Below are 24,902 nucleotides of genomic sequence, written 5' to 3'. Positions count from 1 at the left end.
TTACTCTTTACCATTATACAATCATATCTCTCCTGTGTTCTGACCTCTTAGAAATCTGAAGAGTGACTGGCTAACTTGTCTGTAAGACTACTCCATCTTAAGGTGTTAATGATGGTAAAAACAGGTGATATGGGGAACCTGGCTGGCTCAGTTGGTAGAACATGCTTCTCTTGATCTTCAGGTTATAAGTTCAAGACCATGTTGAATGTAGAGATTACTTAAAAAAAAAATTTGTAGGGTACCAGGGTTAGTCAGTTAACCATCCAGCTCTTGATCTCAGCTCAGGTCTTGATCTCAGGGCTGTGAGTTCAAGCCCCACATTGGGCTCCATGATGGGCGTGAAGCCTACTTAAAAAAAAATCCTTAAAAACATATAAATGAGTAAATAAATAAAAACAGGCGATATTAAGATCATTCTTCAATGCCTTAAGTTAAAGGATTTGATAAATCTGACAAGCATCAAAGCAGTGTAGGGTAGAAAAAAATATTTGATCTAGGAAGGGAGATTTGAAGGTGAGGAATCACTTCATTTATAGGAAAAAACATGTTAACCCATAAAACATAATTCTTTGATATGAACTCCCATTTGGTGACAGACATCCCAAGAAGGTAAATTCCACATTTAATAGAAAGATTTTTAAAATCACATTAATCTTTATAAAGGGTCTATAATCTCAGGCAAAATTCTCATTTTCCAAGTAATGTTAAATAATGAATCACAAAACATTGAGCCATCAAGCTTTCAACCTCATACCTCATGGTAGGAGCATGGACATTTGAAGGATCTTTTAAGAGAAGGATCTCATTAGATTCCTGATACTTCATGGTCACTTTCTAGTGCTGAGAACTCAGAAGACATTTTTCTTTCTTCTTGTTTTCCACAGAAAACCATAATGTGCAAGAATCTGTTTTTATCCTGTTGTATTCTTTTATTCAACAAATATTTGTTGCATGTTACCATGTGCCAGGAAATGACACAGCAATAAGCAGGTGTGACCCTGCCCTAAGGAAACCTGAAGTCTCAATACAGTCTCTCAAACCTGGAATCCTGTTGGAACTTTCCATATGACTCTTCCATCCTTCCTATTTTCCTTCTCACTCTATTTTTTCCTCTTTCTTTCTCTTCCTTTCTTTCTCTTTCTTTCTTTCTTTCTTTCTTATTTAGCATCTATCTATCTAGCTAAGTATCTATCATCATCTTTCTCATAGGGTACTGGTTAAAAGAACAAATTCTCAAGGTAGAAGGCAAGGATTCATAACCCAGTTTTCCATGGGTAAAAAAAGTTTTAAAAGAATTATAGACAGGTGAATGGACTGGTAGATAGATGAATAGATGATAGATGAGATAGATTTCAAATGAAATCGTAAGTTAAGTACCTATGGAAAGCAGAACTCTAACAATAATCATTAAGTCTCAGAATAACTCTGAGAGCATTTTTGTCTTAACTACCTTGTTTTTTCCTTAAGATATTATTCTCACAATATTCTCAGACAATAATGCCTAAATATTTTATAAATCATTACATTCAACCTTATTTTTCTTCTCCCTTGTGCACTGTTGGCCAATGAAACAGTTTCATTTTTACTTTTCAAAATGATAGCATAAAAAAACAGAAGTGAAAGTATGAATCATAATATAATCAGGAGTTCATAGTGACATATCCATTTATAACTCAGAAAACCACAGGGTATTTCCAAACTGATGTATTCATAGAAAGAATGCCATGTGTTGTGGAATAATAAGAAAAATTACCTACTCCAACTGGGGTATTTATAATGCATATGGGATATTCCCAGCTAATTGTTTTAATTTATTTTTAATTTTATTACAAATATCATTCTCTATTTCAAATACTTAAATTGACACTCATCTTAGACATTATGCTGGACTCTGAGTTACATTTTTTTAATTTTGATATCATTCTTTTACTTCAGAAGTCATCAGTATAAATGCTTTATGTAAGTCAAGGTTTTCTTTTTTTTTTCTTTTAAAATCTGTATAAATATTAAAATTACCATGAAATTCTGTATAATTATTTTACTTTTTGGAAAAAATGGAATTAATCTCTACTCAAATTATTAAAATTGATTTTATTCTCTTTGGAAGTGGAGAGAAATAATATATATTTTGTTTTTACTTTTTCCAACTAAATAATCAAAATGGGATTTTTCCTTTCCACTATATTCAGTATTTTTAAGAACTTAAAGAGATTATAGTATATACTAAGTAAATTAGTGATATGAAAGAGAAGAAACATTATTCAGAAAATAATTTCTTTGGCTTATCTACATTCACGTCAAAAAATTCTTTGGATACATCAGTTCCACCATCTTTGCAGCTACTCTGCTAGTTCGTTTGTTCTTTTGATCCAGATCCTAATATCCAGTTGTGAGGACAATGCAGTTATATATCCTTTTTCAATCAGTGGATGTTCCCGGTTTCCCACTAGCCAATGTCCCCAGCATGAGAGACTCCACAGAAGTCACACCACTAACTCACCCAAGTAGCACCACTAGTTTGCTCTTTGGTGTCTGAGGCTTATCCATGAGCCTAATGGTTTACCCACAATGTCTGGTCCTGATGCCTGCTAGGAGCTGCTTTGTTGACCTGGATTTTTCAGTAGAGGAGCAGGTGAATCAGCAGGATGAATCAGCAGGATGAGCTGACTCCATTTGATTAAGGAACAAATTTAAAAATATATCTGAAAATTAAATTCCTCCTTATTCCATCAGCAAATAGAAAGTCCACATGGACTAAATAATTAAAAACTAAGAGCAACCCTTAAAAGTTCTAGAAGAAAATGTAGGAGACTATCTTATAACATTGAAGTAATGGAAGATTTCTTAAAATATAAAAAGGTTCGGGGTGCCTGGGTGGCTCAGTGGATTAAAGCCTCTGCCTTCAGCTCAGGTCATGATCTCAGGGTCCTGGGATTGAGCCCCGCATCGGGCTCTCTGCTCAGCCGGGAACCTGCTTTTCCCGTTCTCTCTCTCTCTCCCTGCCTCTCTGCCTACTTGTGATCTCTGTGTCTGTCAAATAAATAAATAAAATCTTTAAAATATATATATATATATATATATATATATATATATGTTCATCGGTTGTAACACATGTACAACTCTGATAGGGATTTGATAATGAGGGAGGCCATACGTTTGTTAGAGGAGGAGATATATGAGAAATCTATCTATCTTCTGCTCAATTTTGTATGAAACTAAGCCTTTAAAAGTAAAGTCTATGAAGAAAAAAAAAGACTAAACCATCAAGTATAAACTATAAGATGAATACGTTTGATAACATAAACATTTCAAATCTTTATACATTAGCACAAAGTTTAAAGGCAAGCTACAGAGAAAATATTTACAATGTATTTGAGAAATAATTTTAATCTATAACAAAGAAAAATATCCTATACGTAAGACAAAGACAAAAGGCCAAAAAAGAAATTAATATAAGCCTTTAGTTCACAGAAGAGAATCTCTATATGACCAATGAAGATATTTAAAAAAAAAAAAAAAAGTAACTTGCTGGTAATAGGAACATGTAAATTAAAACAAGGTACTCTTTCATGTCCTCTGACTGGAAAAAATTCAAAAGTAAGTAGTGGTGAGGAAGTAGGGTAACCAGGACTTTCAAATTCTTAATGTTAATTCCTGATGATTAATGAACAGTGAAGTTTTACTACAGGGAATGATTGAGAGAGCAAATCGGTATAATTTTGAAAGCATTTTCATAGTTTAAAGGTACTATCAAAGTTTTTTTTTTTAAAGGTACATCAAGTTTAAAGGTACTAACCCAGAAAGTCAACTTCTGAAGTATGAATTACAGAAAAACTCTTGCACAAGGACACTCCTAGAATAATCATTGTAAAATTCCTTATTTAAAAAAAAATATTTATTTGTTTATCTGAAAGAGACAAAGAAAGGGCATAGAAGTAGGGGGACAGGCAGAGGGAGAGGAAGAGAGAGAATTTCAAATAGACTCCCCACTGAGCACAGAGCTCTGACACACGGCTTGATCTCTAGGACCCTGAGTTCATGACTTGAGCTGAAACAAAGAGTTGGTTGGTCAACAAGCTGAGCCACCCTGGTGCCCTGCAACATTCTTTATAATTCCAAAATGTTTGTTGCTGGAAGAACAGGTCCTCTTGATTTCCTTTGTCACAATTCCAAGCAGCTACTTCCTCTATGGGGTCTTACTATTCTCTTCTTTATATGGTTGGAAATTAGGTAAGGACCCTATCTCCCTGTTTCCACAGATTCCTCTCTTCTCCTCCTTACACTACCGTATTCCCAGGAATCTCCTTCTAGCTTGGAAAATTCACCTCCCACTATGTTTCTGGCCCAAACACTTGTCATTGCCCACAAGTCCTCCATTTGGCCTTTTGTGGTAATCTTGTCTGACTTCTTCAGACTTGCATTATTGGAAGTTAATAGGCAGAAATATCACCTTGGCTCGCACTTCCCCAGCACCAACTATTTGCACAAATAAGGAGGAAAAGATAGATACAGACATAGATATAGATAAACGGATATAGATATATAGATAATCTATAGATACAGATATAAACACAGAGAGAGAGAGAGAGAAGAAAAAGAATGGATTAATAACTTCAAATATTATTGTGCCATATTCTTCTCCTAGAAAATCTTTAAACAGTGATACCCACACACACATTGGTGCTTAGCTCTTTGGGTGGGGTGAGGAGAAAGGCAAATTTCTGGCAAATTTCTTGACTCATCAAGAAGTTTCCACTCATACCTCAAGTAGAAGTACCTTCATCCATCAATAACCACCTGCTGACTTTAACCTTCCCACTCTAGGAACATGAGCTTAGCACAGGTAAGGGCAGAACTTCTCCTGAAGCAGGATATTGCTTCATAGGTGTACATAACTAGGAGAAGACTTGCCCTGGAAAACCTAAAGGCAACTCTTCAAAGGAGAAGTGCTGTCAGTAACTGTAGACAACTTGGGCAGTCTAACCAATCTCCTCCTCCTCAATCAACATCCTTCTCCAAATCTTTGTGCTCAGAAAGTCAGAAGAAGCCCTCTGCTCCCTTTAAAATGGGAGGTAATGACGCTGGCTGACATATTGGTATCCAGCCCTTCTCTCACCTACCACCCATCACTGGAGGAAGAAAAAGTGGTGATCCACTTTTTCTTTTCTCCTGTGTCTTCCTTTTTCTTATATAATGAGGGAGGGAGGGAAAGAGGATAGGAAGGAAGAAAAGGAAGGAAGGAAGGAAGGAAGGAAGGAAGTCACTTCTACCTCCCTTAGGTAACAAATATGAAGAATTGGGTGAGTACTTGTCCCATTCTCTCTTTGGTCAATCATATAAGCTGATTTGGGGAGGGCTGGGGAGGTGGGGGCGGGTGTAGCTCTTTGTTTTACATTTCAATTTGCAAGCAGTCACTGTTTATTAACTGACTGGATTACAAAAATAATCATGATAGTACCTTAGTTCATTCTTCTGTTTAAAAAAAACAAAAACAAAAAAAAAAACCAAAAAACCACAGACCAAAAAGTGGTATCACTTAGGTTAAGGCCCCAGGTCATTAAACCCAGACTTAATACCTAAACTTACTGCAGTTTCAACTGCCTGAAAATGTAACCTTTGACCAATCAACACAAGAATTTTCTGGCCGGCACTAGGAAATTTCTTGATAGACCCCTTCATTTCCCCTAGGAAGTTGACCTTACCTAGAATAATGGATTCTTTGCTTATAACTTCCTTTCCTCCAATCCCTCTCTACATTTAAACCTTTCCTTTTCTATAGTCCTTTGGAGCTCCCTTCTACTTGCTAGACAGAATGCTGCTCCATTCCTACATCAATTAACAAAGCCCATTAGATCTTTAACATTTACTCAGTTGAATTTTTGTTATTTAACCCTTCTAATAAACCCGTTGATTTGGTCTTCCTTGTGGCTAGCATCTCTACCTTCTATGAAATGAATATTCTTTTTCTTCAATCCACCTCATAAGAAGATAATTGGAAGAACCAGTGGAAGCTGTCTGCTACTTTAAAGCATTTGCCAGTACTGTAGGTCCCATTAATCAGATCCTCCATTCAGACAATGCCATATTTACCAAGAGATTCAGCAATCAATTCTTGCTGGTTTTCCCATAACTGTGAAAGAAAACACATCATTTACTGACTTCAAGTTCGGATGCCCCCTTCCAATATATGGTTCCACAATCTTCACCATGTTAACTGAAGCATCACTGAGATTAACAAAGGTACCACTGAATATATGGTGAAGGCAAAGAAGCTGGAACACCTTTCAGAACTTTAGGGTGACACCATTAATACTGATCCTGATGACAGATGTCAATATGGATTCTGCAGGTACATAGAAGTTGCCGAATGTTCTTGTCATCCTCGCTATTCTGTACTGGTTCTGTACATCTATCTTTGTGATAGTTCACCGTTTTCAAAGATAAGCTTTTTCCTGCTTTTCAAAACATCTTTTGGGCTAACTTATTTCTTAAGTTTTCAATGTTCAGTTCTGTGCTTTTTTTTTTCTTTTTTCTTAAGGATTTCTGGCAGAGCAGGGACCTTTTTTTCCCTCTCTTCTGCACCTTCCATGGTTCCAGCCAGAAAAGAGAACCACATAATCTGTTTTTCATTTTTAATTTTTATAACAGGCTGATATTACCCCTTTACTTTGAATTTGCTTTTTTTCACCTTACTATATATTGCAAACATCCTTCTTGTTTGGGACACTGAAAGATCTCAATACAACATTTTCCATTGTGTGTGCATATGTGCATGTGTGTGTGGCACTTGTTTGTGCCATAATTTATTCAACCCCTATTCATGGGCATTCAGATTGTTTATGTTTTATTGATGCAAAAACAAATACTCCAGAAGGCATTATTCTATATACGTCCTTTATCAAATGTGTTTTTTTTTTACTGTGAGAATTCATGAGCTAGAGTTGCTATCTGACATAGAGTCATTTTAATTCAAATAATTGCTGCCAGATTTATCCACCAAAATAGTAGAAAAATTCACACGTCTATCACCGAAGTACTGGAATGCCATAACTTTGAGTATTTGTCAGCAATGGTTGTTATTTCTTATTTAAAACATTTGCCAGGGGCACCTGGGTGGCTCAGTCGTGAAGCACCTGCCTTTGACCAGGTCATGATCCCAGGGTCCTGGGATTGAGCCCCGCATAGGAGCAGGAAGCCTGACTCTCCTTCTCCCATTCCCCTCGCTTGTATTCCCTCTCTTGCTGTGTCTATTTCTGTCAAATAAATAAATAAAATCCTTACAAACAAAAATAAAACATTTGTCAATTGGACAAGTGAAAAATATTATTGTCACAATTCAGCATCCTAGGCCAGAGGCAAGGAAGTAAATCCAAAGCAAAGAGAAGCATGCCTAAGAAGCTGAAATTCTTAGTTCCACCCACTGATATCTCTTTCTCCACCTGACCCTGGTTTGAGATCCGCTTCCCTCTTTGCAGAGGTCTGAGAGAGTTAACAGCCAGTGTTTTCCTTGGTAGTGTTTTCTTAAAACTCAACAGGATTATGTCAAGTGTTATTACAAGGAAAGGCCATTGACACACTAGTTTGAAAAGGAAAAGGTGTGTCCACTGGTTAAAATAAATAAAAGGGCAAAACACATAGTAACAGTTAGAAAACTTAACAGTTACAATAGCATTGAGGAAGCAGGTAAGACAAAGCCAACATTAATGCTTGTAAACTCAGGGTGTCTCCTGAACTTTCACAGCCTAATTCGGGAAATTAAACGTCGAACATCCTTGAAAAGTTCTGACAGCGGCATTGATATTAAAGGTTTCAAAAGTATGTTAACTGTGGTCCTACTTTTGACCCTACTTGATACCAGTGATTTCGGAATGATTCATGACTAATGAAAGGGTGACCAAGCGTAAATTGCATAACATACTGTTATATGGACACAGCTAATTTCATTTTACATCAAAACAGAAAACAATGTGACTGTTAAATTTTGGCACTTGTTTACTTTTAATTCAAAGTGTGGACAAAATTATTCTTCATAAGTGGCAAGTGATTCAGCTTCAATTAGAAGCAGTCCTATTAGTTGATAGGGGCAATGCACGGACTTGTAGAGGATATGAAAATCATCCGACATTCCAAATCCTATTGTTCGTATATCGAGGGAAAGAAAACACTGCAAGAAATGATGCCACAAGCGCAAGTTTGCCACAGTCCCTGAAACAGGTAGAAAATTCTGACATAAGAGCCTAAGGCAGCTCAGGAATAAAATGTTCTACCTAAAACATTACATAGTATGGGCATCTCACCTGGACAGTACCTGCTATGTCAGAGATCAGAGTGGAAAATAATGGACAACTACTATGTAAAAAAAACAAAATCATCAATTCAGATATATTTACAGGAAATATAGCCAAAAGAGACATTCATGCTGGAAGAGCGTGTGCACATTGCTATTTGCCTCTCACATGGTATGATATTTGTGGTTCTGCATATAAGCCTCATGCACTCATCTACAAACTGACAGGCAGAAGACTCTTGTAGTCATCTTTTTTAATTAATGCCCCCAATCTAGCACAGTGTCAGGTATAAATTACATGCTCCATACATGTTAAATGTAGAAACTGAAACACTGAGGTTAAGCCACTGGAAATTGATGTAGTTAGATCAGTTGATTTTTCAGAGCTATGGACTGAATTGTGTCCCTCTCTCCACCCTGCCCCCCAAAATCCTTATACCGACGTCCTAACCCCCAATGTGATTATATTTGGAAATGGGGCTTTTAGGAGGTATTAAGGTCAGAAAAGTGGAGTCCTGATCCAACAGGTTTGGTGCCCTTATTAGAAGATGAAAAGAGATCTTCACGCGAACACACCAAGGAAAGCTGTATGACCATACACGGAAAAGCGGTCGTCTACAGGCCAGAAAAAGAGCCCTCTTGCCAGAAACAGAATTGATTAGCACCTGGATCTTGGATCTCCAGTCTCCAAACTAGAGAAAATAAGTTTCTGCTATTTAAGCCACCCAGTCTATTGTATTTTGTTATGACAGTCCAAGAAGACCAAATCAATAACCCAGTAAAAATGCTAATGCTTTTCATTGGTTTTATGACAATGAACAAGACCAAAGATAAATGACTTTTTTAAAGTATAATGATCATCCAAGAACTAATTTCAGTATAATTATTTGACAGGTATGAAAGCTTAAAAATAGTATATAACAAAGTAGATTAGAGGAGAAAAATTAAAATAGTGAAGTTGTAAATTAACACAAAAAGATTTTGTTTAATGTAGAACCATTTATTCAGCTTTCATGTCACTTGACAGAGGATTCTTTAATTATGTCTCATTAGCTCTAATAAAGTTTGAAAACCATTTTAACCTAATGCAAATTTTCCACTCTCTTCTTAGATTTCATCAAAGATTGGTAACACATTGCAAAGTGTTACTTTCAAACTATAGCCCACTACATTTTCTAATTTAGAAAGAGAAATGCTCTGAGTATTTCTAATGAAGCATAGGATCCCACACAAAAAGAAATGTCATTTATTTCTCATATTTGTCTCAGGATATGACATGTTTTATGTAAAGTTGGTCATCAGAAATTTGCAAGCCAAAATTAGAGAGATAACAGTTGGCAACTCTACCTTCACTACAGAGTTCTTGAATGAAAGTTGCCTTTATGGAGTAAGGGAATGGACTAAGAAATGTGACACATTCTTTACACATTTATCATTATGCTGCTCAAAATGACCGTACTAGCATCGATTGAGAAATCAAGATCTAGGTTACTTTCTCACATTTACCAAGTTTTAAAGCAATAAATAGAAAGACATTCTAAGCCATTAACACAAACATGCTTGACATTTTCATAACAGTACAAGCAACTTAAGAAGGACAATAGTTTGATTCTTCTGAAGGTCATGGCTTTTGCTTTTGCTTTTCATTTTTTTTTTCCTTCAAAAACCGTACCTATCATGTTGAATTGCTGGCCTGAAGATGAGCTAATTTCTAGGGCATTCTGACATATTTGTTACCAAATCTCTCTAACAATTTTAGAATTGTCACAGTGACACGTGAACACGTAAAAACTAAAACTTGAAATAGTATTCTCTAACACTTCCTGAGCCTTTTTATTGATAGTTATGAGCCTCATGAATGGAATGTGTTAGTTTTTCCTGTGACAAAAACTTTGAAAGTAAAATTCTGAGTTTTATTCCTTCTATATCATTTTACTCTAAAATACATGTCCAAAGAGATTCTCCATACTATATACTATTGCACCATGTGGAGAACATTTGTAACTAGGTCAACATACACTGTTTCTAGGCACCAAGAGAGAGGTAATTTGTTATACCCACATTAGAATATTACCAGAGTAACAGAACTAACATGACTCACTGGAGTCTTAGTTGCAGGGCTCTGTGCTGCAAATGGTGTTAATCAGAGCTCAGAACATTGGCAGTTGTAAAAGCCTCTTTGAGAGACTTTGAGAGGTCATTAGTGACTCTTCCAAAACACAAAAGCATCAAACAGGGCAATGGTTGGATGGAGAGAAAACAAAATATGGAAAGCATAGGAGAAAAGACCTAAGGCTGTTCTTCTTCCCTGAGAAGGCACGCTCAAGCTGCAAATCACCCATGAGTTTTAGAGGAAGCAATGGTAGCTAGTCCACATGAAAATACCTTGCCCTGCATGATCTAGAAGAATAAAAAATTAACCACCTGCTGACCTACAGGGCTAGATCCACAGATGTCAAAATGACCAGAGGGCATTTGGAAGAGACACCTGAATCTGAAAAGAAAGGTTCTGTACACCTTCAGTCACTGTGCCTGACAGAAAGACTCTCCGAAAGGACACCTGAGTCTTATTTAATGTTATATGCCAATTTTACCTCAATTTTAAAAAATCAAGAATTTGGAGGCATAGAAAAGAACTCTGCTTCATACTAAGCTATCGATAACCCCATGTTTTCTTTGTTCAGTCAGTACTTATTGCCTCCTGGGAATAAGATACTAAAGAAGGATACGGCACAGAACAAGCAGATATGATTTCCACCCTCAGTTTACAATCTAACACTCACCTGACTTTTCTCCTCTTCTGCCTCTTTTGCTGGTACTTCCTTATATCTTGACCTCTGGATTCTGGAATGCTCCAAAGCTCTGTCCCTGAGCAGCTTCTCTCTTTTTATCTACACGCTTCTTCTGGTTGAACTCATCCAGTTTTGTGGCTGTAGGTACCATCCACATGCCCAATAACTTCTAAATTTACATCTCCAATCAGAGCCTCTCCTCTAAATCCCAATTGCCTAATCAATAAATCCACTTGGAAGGCATTTCAAACAAGATGACTAAAATTGATTTCTGATCACCATCTATCTGACCCAAGCTCCACACCTGCCCCTTTCCAGTCTTCCCCCATAAAATATAACAGCAACCCCATCCTTTCATTTAGTAACCAACATTCCAGGTATCATCCTTGATGCCTTTCTTTCTTTTATACACTACGCAAATTTGTCAGGAAATTCTATTTACTCTATCTTCAGAACATATTCAGAATTAATCACACAGCCCGAGACACGACTATTTGTGCCTGTATGATTGCAATCCCCTCCTAACTGTGCCCCTATTTTATGCTTTTCTGGATTCATCATATTCTTTAAAGTGAAGAAATAGAGATTCAGTTAAAACATAATCTTACTCCACTACTCACAACATTTCAGTGGCTCCCCAGTTCACTCAAAAGAAAAGCCAAAAGACCTATGTAATCTGGTGTCCACCACTTCTCTGAAGGTGTCTCCTACTTCTTCCTTCTCATTCCACCTTGACTAAACTGGCCTCATAACTGCTCTTTGATCAGAGCAGGCAAGCCTTTGCTTAAGGCTTTGCACTTAGTGTTCCCTCTGCCAGAAATGTACTTTCTCCTAATAAGCCAAATAATCTTAGGAAGCAGTGGGAGTACGCACATGAAATTTTTTAAAATTTCATTTCCTTCACTATGTTTTAGAACTCAGACCACCCACTACTTGGTACTGACCTCATCCCAGTTTGGTGATATTAGCAACATTCTTTTTATATAAATGCTTTAAATCTTGCTTTAAGCCTTTCTCTCCACCCAGAGAATTCTAACCATCAACACAGTACACTTGACATAAATTTTTATCAGATCCAACTTCAACATAAAGCACAGTACATCATAGTTCATAGTACAGCCTGGTTAGTGGTATCAATTATTTCATAAATGCTAAAGTTGAACTTGAAAATTTGAGCAGGAAAGCATAATTTTCTTGTTTGTAAAATTCTGTCAAGATAGTAGACTTTTATATGCATATTTTTCTCTAATACTTCACAAAACTCTGCTGATTAAAAAAAGTACAAAAGGGGTGCCTGGGTGGCTCAGTGGGTTAAGCCGCTGCCTTCGGCTCAGGTCATGATCTCAGGGTCCGGGGATCGAGTCCCGCATCGGGCTCTCTGCTTAGCAGGGAGCCTGCTTCCCTCTCTCTCTCTCTCTCTGACTGCCTCTCTCTCCGTCTACTTGTGATCTCTCTCTCTGTCAAATAAATAAATAAATAAATCTAAAAAAAAAAGTACAAAAAAATAAAGTCTTTAGGGAGAAGATAATGTGGTAGAGAAATCGTGGGGGCACAGGATGTTTTATCAACAAATAAGAAATACCAACAGATTTCTGAAAGGTAAAAATGAGTAGCACTGTATAAATGGGTAAAACAAGCCAGGAAAGTCTTGAGTAAACTGTTGAGTAATTGCAAAGGGGTGCCTGGATGGCTCAATCAGTTAAGCATCTGCCTTTGGCTCAGGTAATGATCACAACATGATCCCAGGGCCCTGGGATTGAGCCCTCTCCCCCTGCTCATACTTCCTCTCTCTCTCTCTCAAATAAATAAACAAAATCAAAAGAAGAAGAAGAAGGGGAGGAGGAGGACAATAAGGAGGAGGAGGAGTTAAGGAGGAGGAAGGAGAAGGAGAAGAGAGAAGAAAATCATATGGATAGGACATTTATATCATGATTTTCCCAGGACAGTCTTTAACCCTAAAAATATTTTTGCTAAGTGAAAGAAGTCAAAACCTATCATATGATTCCCATTTACATGAAATGTCTAGAACTGTTAAAACACAGACCCAGAAAATAGATTTATGCTTGTCAGGGGCTAGGAGAAGGAGGAAGCAGGAGTGATTACTAATGGGCATGGGTTTCTTTTGGGAATAATGAAAGGGTTCTGGAACTGTTGTGGTTGCACAACTCTGTGAATATATTAAAACCATAGGATCTTTTACTTACAAGGGTGAATTTTATGGCATGTATATTATATTTCAATAAAGCTTTTATTTAAAGAAATGTAAAGAGTAGTAAGTTTTAAAAGACATTATTATAAATAATCATGAAAAGGCAAGAAATGGTAAAAGGGATACAAAAAAATCTTTATCAGGATTCAGATAAAAGATCATCACTTTCAATTGGGATTATTATGGGATCCTATGAAAAGAAGGCAATAAAGCTAAATACCGAAGGATGGATGTCACTGGGATTTTTTTTTTAATAAAAAAAAAGAAGGTAAGAAAAAAATACCAGTGAGGGAGGAAAATGTATAAGCAAAGATCTAGAAGCAGGAAAAGGAGAAAAGGAATAATTATAAAAATCCCATGGGGTTGTAAATGAAGTATAGAAAAAAAATAAGAATGCCCAATTAATCATTTGTAGGTTATTCTCTAGACCAGTGTATTTCAGCTTTAGCACTATTAACATTTTGGGCCAGATAAATTTTTGCTGTAAGGAGCTGTCTTGTGCATTGCTGGTTGTCCAATAGTATCCCAGGAACCTCCTGCCCTAGTTATGGGAATCAAATATGTCTCCAGATATTACCAAATGTCCCCTGGGAGGCAAAATCACCCCCAGTTGAGAACTATTGTTTTAAAAACACAGTCATTGAAGATTTGAAGCACAGGATGACATTATAAAAATAAAGTCAAGAAAGGTTAAACTGGGAAGACTTCTCATGTTAACCAGGTAGAGCAGGCAAGAGAGAAAAGTTAACATATTTTTTGCAATATTCCTAGTCAAAGATAATCGGGTTCTGAAACACAAAAGCTGTCATGGAATTGGAAATGACCAATTAAAAGATCTTTACTTAAGGGGAGAGACACTCCTTCTAGGTATGGAATCAAACAGCTTATCAATATTTGTTGTTTTGACAAAAGGAAGGAATCAAAGATGACCTTTATGATTGAGCCTAAATGACAAAGGAGTGGTTATAACAAGGATGTGGAATAGTGAGGGGGCCAGGATTAAAAGGAAACACGGAGTTTAATCCTTTCAACAGCTAAATTGAACATGCTAGGTGAGGGCACCTGGGTGGCTCAGCTGGTTAAGTGACTGCCTTTAGTTCATAATCCTGGAGTCCTGGGATGGAGTCCCACATCAGGCTCCCCTGCTCCTCCACATCTCTCTCCTCTCATGCTCTCTCTCTCTCATTCTCTCTCTCTCTCCCAAATAAATAAATAAAATCTTAAAAAAAAAAAAAAAAAGAAGAACATGCTAGAAGAATATCCAGATAGAAATGTCAAGCCAGAAATTGAATAAACTGAGACTGAACTTTGGGGGGAAATTCAGGAGTGTAAACATGGATTTAGAAGCTATTTACAGGGAAAATAGAGTCAAAGTCATGGGCTGAGATTGCCCAGGAGGAGAGTGCAAAGTAGAAAAGGGAGAAACCGGGGGGGAGCAAGATGGCAGAGGAGTGGAAGACCTAAATATTATCAGGTCCCAGGAGTTCAGCTAGATAGCTCTTGAACCATTCTGAATAGCTACACAACAGGGAAGAGAAGAGAAGAAGAGCAGCAATTCTAGGAACAGAAATTCAAACACTTTCTGGAAGGTAGGATGTGCAGAGAAGTCAATCCGAGGCAACATTCGGGAAGACAGACTGTGAGGGGAGGGATAGGGCAGTGATAGAGCAGTGGAGCACAAAATCAGAACTTTTAGAAATCTGCTCCACTAAGGGATGTTGCTCCAGAGGCTAAGTGGAGGATAGAGCCCTCACAGGGGCCGTGTGGTCTCAGGACCTGTGGGGTCACAGAAAAACTAGGGGTGGCTGAGTGTGGCAGAGCTCCCTGGTATTGGAACAGGGAAGCTGGCTGCAGAGATGGAGCCAAGGAGTGGGCTTTCAGTTAGGAGTTACTTTAAACCCTGATCTGAGGCACAGTTGGGCCACTGCTCTTCGAGCAGGAATCCAACAAGCAACAGTTCCGGGAGACTCACCTTCCTCCTCCAGGAGGAGAGGTATGGGAGTGTGCTGCAAGAATCAGCTGGGTTTACAGATTCCAAATGGGGCCATGTGCCAGAGACAGAAATGCTCTGTCACAGGCTGGGTGAGCTTGGAGTTCAGCCAGAGACCAGGGAGATGGGAGGGATTAACTGGTCTTCTCTTACGGCACATTGAGGAGTGGGGTCCTGAGCTCTCGGATCCTATGGGACAAGAAATTGGGAGGCCACCATGTTCATTCCCATCCTCCAAAGCTGTATGAGACCAAAACCAAGCAGATTACTCATCTTGGCTCCTGCAAGGGCAGTGCAATTCCACCTCATTTGAAAATCACTGCAACAGGCCCCTCCCCCAGAAGATCAGCAAGAACATCCAGCCACGACCAAGTTCATTAATCAATGAGAACTGCAGAACTCCAGAGCTAGGAGAAAGCAACACATAGAATTCATCGCTTTTTTCCCCATGATCCTTTAGTCTTTCAAAGTTAAATTTTCTTAATTTTTTTTCTTATTCTATTTTATTTAACATCTTAATTTTTTTTTTAGTGTTCTGAGATTGTTTATGATCCACACCCAGTGGTCCATGCAATAAGTGCCCTCTTTAATACTCACCACCAGTCTCACCCATCCCCCTTCCCCTCCCCTCCAAAACCCTCAGTTTGTTTCTCAGAGTCCACAGACTCTCGTGTTTCCTCTCCTTCACCGATTTACCCAATTCACTTTCCCTTCCCTTCTTCTAACGTCCTCCATGTTATTACTTATGCTCCACAAGTAAGTGAAACCATATGATAACTAACATTCTCTGTTTGACTTATTTCACTCAGCATCATCTCCTCCAGTCTCATCCATGTTGATACAAAAGTTGGGTATTCATCCTTTCTGATGGTGAAAGGATGTGGAGAAAGGAGAACCCTCTTACACTGTTGGTGGAAATGCAAATTCATGCAGCCACTCTGGAAAACAGTGTGAAGATTCCTGAAAAAAATTAAAAACAGAGCTGCCCTATGACCCTCTAATTGCACTACCGGGTATTTACCCCAAAGATACAGATGTAGTGAAAAGAAGGGTCATATGAATCCCAGTATTCATAGGAACAATGGCCAGAATTGCCAAACTATGAAAGACCCAAAATGCCCTTCAACAGATGAATGGATAAAGAAAATACAGTACATATACACAATGGAATATTACACAACCATCAGAAACGATGAATACCCAACATTTCTTATTCTATTTTTTAGATTTTTCCTCTTTCCTACTTTAATGTTTTTTAGCTATTTTATATCAATTCCTTTTTAAAAATCTTCTTAAATTTTCATTATTATAGTCATATTTTATCCCTTGATTGTGTTCAACCTTAGTTTTCATCATATAGGTTCTTTTTTCTTTAAAATTTTGGGATACAGGGGTGCCTGGGTGGCTCAGTGGGTTAAAGCCTCTGACTTCAGCTCACGTCATGATCCTGGAGTCCTGGAATCGAGCCCCACGTAGGGCTCTCTGCTCAGCAGGGGGCCTGTTTCCTCCTCTCTCTCTGCCTGCCTCTCTGCCTACTTGTGATCTCTGTCTGTCAAATAAATAAATAAAATCTTTAAAAAAACATAAAATAAAATAAAATAAAATTTTGGGATACAATTTCTTCTAATAAATCAAAATATACCCTAAATCTCTTCTATGTCTTTGTTCTAATCTCCAACCTGATGACATTCCTTCCTCTTGTTTTCTTTTTTCAACTAACTTCTTCTCTTATCAATTCCTTTTTTAGAATCTTTTTTAATTTTCATCTTTATACTCATATCCCATCCCTTCGTCATGCTTACCCTTATTTGTGTGTGTGTGTATATATATATATATATATGTATTTCTTTTTTTAAAATTTTGAAAGGTAGTTTCTTCTAACAGATCAAAATACACCCAAAATCAAGTGTGTGGTTCTGTTCTATTCACCAATCTAACATATATATATATATATATATATATCATATATTTTATATATATAATACATATACATGCTATACATATATATATGTTATACATGTATATATGTAATATATGTATGTTTTATATATATATATATATATATATATATATATATATATATATATATATAAAAGAAAAAAATTTTTTTTCTTTTTTTCCCCCTCTCTCCTCCCCCCAGTTTTGGGTCTCTTCTGATTTGGTTAGTGTGTATTTTTTCTGGGGCTACTGCTACCCTTTTAGTATTTTGTTCTCTCATTCATCTCTTCTTATCTGGATAAAATGACAAGGCAGAAAAACTCACCACAAGAAAAAAGAACAAGAGGCAGTACCAATGGCTAGGGGTCTAATCAATATAGACATTAGCAATATGTCAGAACTAGAGTTCAGAATGATGATTATCAAGGTGCTAGCTGGGCTTGAAAAGAGCATGGAAGATATTAGAGATGGAGAAATAAAGTTCCTTTCTGGAGAAATAAAAGAACTAAAATCTAACCAAGTTGAAATTAAAAAACTATTAATGAGGTGCAATCAAAAAAGGAGGTTCTTACTGCTAGGATAAATAAGACATAAGAGAGAATTAGTGATATAGAAGACCAAATGATGGAGAAAAAAGAAGCTGAGCAAAAGAGAGACAACTACTGGACCATGAGAGGAGAATTCGAGAAATAAGTGATATCACAAGATGAAAAATATTAGAATAATTGGGATCCCAGAAGAAGAAGAAAGAAAGAGGGGGGACAGAAGGTATATTGGAGTAAATGATAGCAGAGAATTTTCCTAATTTGGTGAAGGTAGCAAGCATCAAAATCCAGGAGGCAGAGAAAACCCTTTTCAAAATCAATAAATATAGGTCCACACCCCGTCATCTAATAGTAAAACTTACAAGTCTCCATGACAAAGAGAAAATCCTGAAAGCAGCTCAGGACAAGAGGTCTGTAACATACAACGGTAGAAATATTAGATTGGCAGAAGACCTATCCACAGAGACCTGGCAGGCCAGAAAGGACTGTCATGATATATTCAGAGCCTTAAATGAGAAAAATATGCAGTCAAGAATATTATATCCAGCTAGGCTGTCACTGAAAATACAAGGAGAGATTTTTAAAAAAGAAAAAGAAAAAAAAAAAAAAAGCTTCCAGGAAAAACAAAAACTAAAAATATTTTGCAAACACCAAATCCGCCCTACAGGATTTGGGCGTCCTCTAAGAAAAGAGAGAGTCTAAAAGTAACAGACCCAGAAAGGAACAGACAATATATAATAACAGTCACCTTATAGACAACATAATAGCACTAAATTCATATCTTTCAATAGCTACCCTGAATGTAAATGGGCTAAATGCCCCAATCAAAAGACACAGGGTATCAGAATGGATAAAAAATAATAATAATAATAAGACCTATTGATATGCGGTCTACAAGAAACTCATTTTAGACCCAAAGACACCTCCCGATTTAAAGTGAGGGGGTGAGGGGTGCCTGGGTGCCTCAATGGATTAAAGCCTCTGCCTTCGGCTCAGGTCATGATCTCAGGGTCCTGGGATCGAGCGCCACATTGGGCTCTCTGCTCAGCAGGGAGCCTGCTTCCTCCTCTCTCTCTGCTTGCTTCTCTGTGATCTCCATCTGTCAAATAAATAAATAAAATCTTTAAAAATAAATAAATAAATAAATAAATAAATAAGGGGGGGGTGGAAAACAATTTACCATGATAATGGATATCAAAAGAAAGCAGGGGTGGCAATCCTTATATCAGATAAATTAGATCTTAGTCCAAAGACTATAATAAGAGATGAGGGTCTGTCCAACAAGAAGATTAACAATTTTAAATATCTATGTCCCTAACATGGGAACAGCCAATTATATAAACCGATTAATAACAAAATCAAAGAAACACATTGACAATACTACAATAATAATAGGGGACTTTAACACCTCCCCGCTCACTGAAATGGACAGATCATCTAAACAAAAGATCAAGAAGGCATAAAGGCTTTAAATGACACACTGGACCAGATGGACATCAAAGAAATATTCAAAACATTCCATCTCAAAACAACAGAATATACATTTTCTCTAGTGCACATGGAACATTCTCCAGAGTAGATCACACCCTGGGTCACAAATCAGGTCTCAACTAGTACTAAAAGATTGGGATCATTCCCTGCATATTTTCAGACTAGTTCTGAAACTAGAACTAAATCACAAGGGGAAAGTTGGAAATAAATCAAATGCATGGAGGCTAAAGAGTATACTACTAAAGAATGAATTGGTCAACCAGGAAATCACAGAAGAATTTTAAAAATTCATGGAAACAAATGAAAATGAAAACACAACTGTTCAAAATCTTTGGGACACAGCAAAGACAGTCCTGAGAGGAAAGTATATAGTAATACAAACCTTTCTCAAGAAGCAAGAAAGGTCTCAAGTACACAATCTAACCCTATATCCAAAGGAGCTGGAGAAAGAACAACAAAGAAAGCCTAAACCCAGCAGGGGAAGAGAAATAATAAAGATCAAAGCAGGAATCAGTGAAATAGAAGCCAAAAGAACATCAAGAAAACTAGGAGCTGGTTCTTTGAAAGAATTAATAAGATTGATAAACCCCTGGCCAGACTTATCAAAAAGAAAAGAGAAGGGACCCAAATAAATAAAATCATGAATGAAAGAGAAGAGCTCACAACCAACACCAAAGAAATTCAAACAATTATAAGAACATATTATGAGCAACTATACGCCAGCAAATTTGACAATCTGGAAGAAAGGGATGCATTCCTAGAGACATATAAACTACCACAACTGAACCAGGAAGAAATAGAAAACCTGAACAGACCCATAACCAGTAAGGAGATTGAAGCAGTCATCAAAAATCTCCAAACAAACAAGAGCCCAGAACCAGATGGCTTCCCAGGGGAATTCTACCAAAAATTTAAAGAAGAATTAATTCCTATTCTCCTGAAACTGTTCCAAAAAATATAAATGGGAGGAAAACTTCTAAACTCATTTTATGAGGCCAGCATTACCTTGATTCCAAAACCAAAGACCCCATCAAAAAAGAGAATTACAGACCAATATTCTTGATGAACACAGATGTGAAAATTCTCACCAAAATACTAGCCAACAGTACATTAAAAGGATTATTCAGCATAACCAAGCGGGATTTAGTACTGGGCTGCAAGTATGGTTCGACATCTACAAATCAATAAGTGTGATATAATACATAAATAAAGGAAAGGACAAGCACCATATGATGTTAATAGATGCAGAAAAAGCCAAAAAATGGAAAGAACCTAGATGTCCATCAGCAGATGAATGGATAAAGAACATGTGAGATATAGATATATATAGATATATATATTTATATATATATATAATGCAGTCATAAAAAACATGATATCTAGCCATTTGCAATGAAATGAATGGAACTAGAGAGTATTATGCTAAGCTAAATAAGTGAATCAGAGAAAGACAATTATCATATGATCTCTCTGATATGAGATATTTGAGAGGTTGAGTGGGGGGTCGTGGGGGGCATAGGGAGGGAAAAAAATGAAACAAGATGGGCTCGGGAGGGAGACAAACCATAAGACATTCTTAAGCTCAGGAAACAAATTAAGGGTTTCTGGGGGATGGAGGAGTAGGGATAGGGTGGCTGGGTTATGGACGTTGGGGAGTATCTGTGCTATGGTGAATGCTATGAAATGTATAAGCCTGATGATCCACAGACCTGTACCCCTAGGGCAAATAATACATTATATGTTAATAAAAAAAGAGAAGGAAAAGAAAGAAAGAGAGAGAAAAAAGGGAGCAACCATGGACAGATGCTCCATTTAAACAACTGTATCTAAGTGGCTGTCATATGGAAGGAAGAAAAGAGAGTAGTTGGAAGAGTAGCATAAGAACAGGAAAACAAAGTGTCTAAAGAGACACAAAGGACTTTGGTAAAGAGCAGCAGGTTGGTTGGTTCATGGTGTCAGCTTGTACAGGAGGTTAAAGAATGTGACAAAGAGAAAGTGGCTATGGATTCAGTGAATGGTAAGTTGCTAGGTGTTGTTCAGAGCACAGTATAAACATGTCACAGAACAGAAAATAAGTTAGCATGACTTTAAAAACACATAGGCGCTGATAAAGTGGGTATTTAATACATGCATCGGTAAAGGGGGAAAGAGCAATTGTGTCTCTCAGATAGGAGAAAGGTTGTGTCTATTCATAAGTGACTGTAAAATTAAATGAGAGTGATTGAAAATGTGAGAAAGGGGGATAGAGGCAACACAAGTGATATTCAATGGAGCATGGTTCCAGGGGAGATGAGAAAGTTTGGAATAAATGCACAGTGTTCAATTTTGTTAAAAAAAAATTGGTCTTTAAAAATGAGGGGAAAATGAATAAGAGATAATAAATTCAGATTTAAGAATGATTCTCCAAACTAAACGTTTTATATGTAATTTAATCAAAAAATGTTTGTACCAAGAAGAGCTCTTTTAAATAGAAAATTTGAACATGACTTTCCTATTCAAAGGAACACTTGGAAAAAGGAACCCCTTCCCCAGTTTCAGAGCCAGGTGTTCATAGACTGAAGTCAGATTTTTACGGCATAGTTTATTATTCTGTTCAAACCAAATTCCCAGGACATCAGCACATGCTCAGTTAAATAGGATATGAAAACACACTGCAAATACAGAAATGTTATTTTTGGACTATCCATGGATTTTGGTCTATTTATAACTCTATACTCCCCAGTGATGGGCAGTAATCCTGTTATAATAGTAAACTATCTTCTTAAGTAACTTTTATTACAACTTATCCTGCAAATACCCAAGGCTTGGCATCAAGAGAAAAAAGGAAAATAAGCAGAAATGTCATGCAGCTTGGGTTTCATTTCTTAAACTCTCTGAGACAAGCTGACTACTTCCAACATACCCTTTCATTCAACTCTCCCTTATATACCAGCACAGGAATGAAATAAGAGAATCCTATATTGTGAGACAATTAATAAGAATGTCAATGAATCATAATAGTAATTATATGAGTTGGGTAAGTGTTCAATACCTCACACATTATTTCTCATTCGCTAAATGAGAGGAAAGCACTAGTATTCTTTGGCCTGCATTAAATTGGTGCCATTTTGTTATTTAATTTGTATCATATGAAACTATTACAAGTCCCAATAAAATAGATAGTTTCATTGGTCTTCACAAGTAAAGATATTTTTTCTAACCAAAAGATACATCAAAACAAAAAAGGAGAGTGAGATAAATCACCATATTAAATTGACAAAAACACTGACAATTGTTGAAGTTGTGTGATACATACATGGACTTCTTTGTACTGTTCATTCTACTTTTGATTATATTTGAGAATGTTCATTTTTAGATAAATAAGTAATAAATAATTCTTTTTTTTTTAAAGATTTTATTTATTTATCAGAGAGAGAGAGGGAGAGAGAGAGAGCACAGGCAGACAGAATGGCTGGCAGAGGCAGAGGGAGAAGCAGGCTCCCCGCTGAGCAAGGAGCCCGATGCGGGACTCGATCCCAGGACGCTGGGATCATGACCTGAGCCGAAGGCAGCTGCTTAACCAACTGAGCCACCCAGGGGTCCCATAAGTAATAAATAATTCTTATTACAAGTGTTTGTGAACATTATCTCTTGGTTCTAAAAGGCAAAAGCCTTATTGTCCTGCTTTAGAATTGACGAATGTGGTAGGTAAACCAAATAGTGAAGACCTTCTGGGATGTGGTAGGCAGAATGGACCCCCAAAGATATTCACACCCTAACCCCTGAAACCAATAAACATATTACGTTATGTGATGATTAACTTTGTGGGTCACCTTGACTAACCATAGGATACCCAGATTAAACATTATTTCTGGGTGGGTCTGTGAGGGTATTTCTGGATGAGATCAACATTTGAATGGACAGACTCAGTAAATTACCTTCCCCAGCATGAGTGGGCATCATCTAAACCACTGAAGGCCTGAGTAGAACAAAAGACAGAAGAAAATGAAATTTACTCCTTTTATCTGCCTGACTGAGGGAGCTTGAACATCTCCTCTTATTTTCAGCTGCCAAAGGCTTGGGATTCATACCATCAGCTCCTCTGGTCCGAAGGAGGCCTTTGGACTTAGACTAGAACTCCATCGCTAGCTTTCCCAGATCTCCAGCTTGCAGAGGGCAGATCATGGAACTTCTCAGTCTCCATAATCATATAATTACATAAGCCAATTCCTCATAATAAATAATGTTTAAATATGTATGTATAGGGTCACCTGGGTGGCTCAGTTGGTTAGGCAACTGCCTTCACTCAGGTCATGATCCTGGAGGCCCAGGATCAAGTCCTGCCTCAGGCTCCCTGCTCAGCAGGAAGTCTGCTTCTCCCTCTGACCCTCTCCCCTCTCATGGTCCTACTCTCACTCTCTCTCTCAAGTAAATAAATAAAATATTTAAGAAAAAATTTTTAAATAAATAAATACATATGTATAATATATATTTATAATATACACTACTTATAGTATATATAAATCAATATACATGTGAATATATTCAAATACACTCAAATAGAATATATATACATGTATCCTATTATTTGTTTCTCTAGAGAATCCTAAATTGTACACCACCTAATGTGACAAAGGGGACTTACAGGTATTAACTTTCTAGACCTCAAACAGGAAGATTAGCCTGGATTATCCTATCCAAGAGAACCCAATCTAATCCCATGAGCCTTTAAAACAGAGAACTTTCTCCATCTGGAAGCCAAGGAAAGACAACTGAGGTAGCAGTCAGAGAGATTCAAAGCATGAGGAGAATTCAACAGGAAGTTGCTGGTTTGAAGATGGAGGGCGAATGTATGGAGGAATTCAGGTGACCTTGCAGAGAGCTGAGAGAAGCTCCTGGCTGACAACCAGCAAGGAAATGGGGACCTCAACTCTGCAGCCTGAAGAACTGAATTCTATCAACAGCTTAAATAAGCTTGGAAACACACTCCCCCTCAGAGCATCCAGATAAGGGTCTAGCTTGCAACAACGTAATCTCAGCCTGTGAAACTCGGGCTGGAGGAACCCACTGAGTTCACCAGTGTCCTGACCTACAGATTTGGGAGGTAATAAATTTGTGTCATTTTAAATGGTTAAAGTTGTGGTAATTCTAAGGCGGTAACAGGTAACAAAGATATCCTACTTAACATAAAAAAAGACCCGGTAGCTGAACATTTCAAAAGATATTCCTACCATGAAAGGTAAAACAGTGAGAAATAATTATAATGTCTTACTTATTATATTGGGAAAGTATATTTTTTTAAAAACTGTGGTAGGAAAATGTCTTACATCATGTGTGATGAGTTCGGGGCATATAAACTGATTCAAAGTTTTGGGAGAGTCACTGGTGATATGTATAAGAAATCAAGGTAACATGTTTGACCTATTTTCCACATCTATTTTCTACGCAAATAACTTAAGTAGTATTTCCTTTGACCCAGTAATTCCATATCTATACACCAAGAAAATAATTAAGGTGTATTTCATGTGAAAATAATTATTAAGATGTAAACAAAAATTAAGCTGTAAAGATGATCATCATAGCACAGGATAGAAGAGCAAAACTGCTAACAATCTAAACATCCCAAAAAAGGGGATTGATTACATTAGGCTTCACCTACATAATGAAATTC

The 24,902-nt window shown here is 37.1% G+C and overlaps 1 pseudogene; it reads right to left on the bottom strand.

Moving 5' to 3' along the window:
* Window positions 1–5,882: 5,882 nt before the first annotated feature.
* Window positions 5,883–24,902, bottom strand: part of LOC122910006 — a 37,758-nt pseudogene continuing 18,738 nt past the window's right edge.

Source organism: Neovison vison, chromosome 6 (assembly GCF_020171115.1).
Source record: "Neovison vison isolate M4711 chromosome 6, ASM_NN_V1, whole genome shotgun sequence".
Lineage (NCBI taxonomy): Eukaryota > Metazoa > Chordata > Mammalia > Carnivora > Mustelidae > Neogale > Neogale vison.
Note: the sequence above shows the minus strand (reverse complement) of the source record. Positions and strands in the feature narration are given on the sequence as shown.